At 52.7% G+C, this 1337-nt stretch overlaps 1 protein-coding gene across 1 annotated transcript in view; it reads right to left on the reverse strand.

Moving 5' to 3' along the window:
• The window catches only part of PLB1 (phospholipase B1), an 89245-nt gene that overhangs the window by 54702 nt on the left and 33206 nt on the right, over positions 1-1337 (reverse strand). The window lies entirely within an intron of this gene.

A 1337-nucleotide genomic window follows, 5' to 3' on the forward strand; every position in this document is an offset into this window, starting at 1 on the left:
ACCAGATTGGATCATAGCTGTAAAAGCGGCTTTGGAAACCCCCAAGTGCTTTGCCCATGGGAGACTCTGCAGTATCATAACACCAGCGTTATGCTCCTAAATTCTTTTAGAAGCATGACGAGCCTATAGATTGGAGTGGATGGTAGTGGACAGATTTCTCATAAACTATACGTGTCTCCTCTTTCCCTCTGGGACATTCTGCAAGGCAGTCTTAGGGCCTCGGAAGTGCTGCCAGAAAGTGGTCATCTGGGATGGTAAGAGCCCTATTTCTTGGAACTTAGGAGCAGGGCTTTAGCCACAAGTGTGGAGTCTAGTGCTTTCCATAACAATGCAAAGAGGGGCTGAGCCGATCCAAAGCATAATCCAAAGGGAAAGGAGCATACACACAGGTAGGGCTAGAGGGTGTTTCTGAGTTGAAATGACAGATTTTTGCAATTGCTTAAAAAAAAAAAAAGTGTTGTCAGGGGCTCAACACCTCCACTGCATGTGACAACTGAGTTGACTCCTGAAAAGGATTTCGCCTTGCACACCTGATTGAGAAGGCGGCTGCAAAACCAAACCACTGCCGTGCCAGGATGGGAGTGCTCACCAACACAGACCCGGGAACAGGCACAGCCCCCACCCCACCCCACCCGGGGCCCGCGCGTCCTTACAGTCAGGGAATCCCCCAGGGCTGCCACAACTTGGATATCTGCCGGTCTCAGGGTGTGCACTGGAAAGACAAGCGGACACACTTGAATCCATGGGAGGCGACCTGCAGTCGGAGTCTAGTGCCTCCTGCTTTAACCAGAAACATGACCTGCATGTGTGTTTGGGCCACGGAGGCAGAGGTTATAAAAGGAATTTTCCCATAAGAGATCCAACAAACAAACTCTGGACCTATGGGGAGAGAGGTGCTGAGGGAGGAGGAGAGGGGATGAGTGGATGGACGGATGGATGGAGAGTAGAGAGGACAGAGTGGAATCGGCCACTTAGGTGCCGGGAGTTGTGTGAGGCCAGCTGTGACCTAAGTACAGACCGCATGGACACTAGACCCTCGGAGCTATGGTACAGAGTCAGATGCCCAGCCCATTGAAAGCTGGGCTCTGGATTGTCACCAAAAATCTGAAAAATAATCACGTCGGGCCTTTCCCTGTCCCATCTCCCTACCAGAAGGCAGAGCAAGAAAGCTGCAGAGTCTGGGGCCACAGGACACCTTGCAAAACTCGCTCACTCTTGGGACTCCGTGGGTACCCCACCCGTCACGTCTGGGCCTCAGTGAGGTCACACCACTGGGGGAGGGGGTGGCTCTCTGACTCATGCTCCCCTCAAGAGGCTGAATGATAAGGCAGGGGACA

Source organism: Suricata suricatta, chromosome 4 (assembly GCF_006229205.1).
Source record: "Suricata suricatta isolate VVHF042 chromosome 4, meerkat_22Aug2017_6uvM2_HiC, whole genome shotgun sequence".
NCBI classification, from domain to species: Eukaryota; Metazoa; Chordata; class Mammalia; order Carnivora; family Herpestidae; genus Suricata; species Suricata suricatta.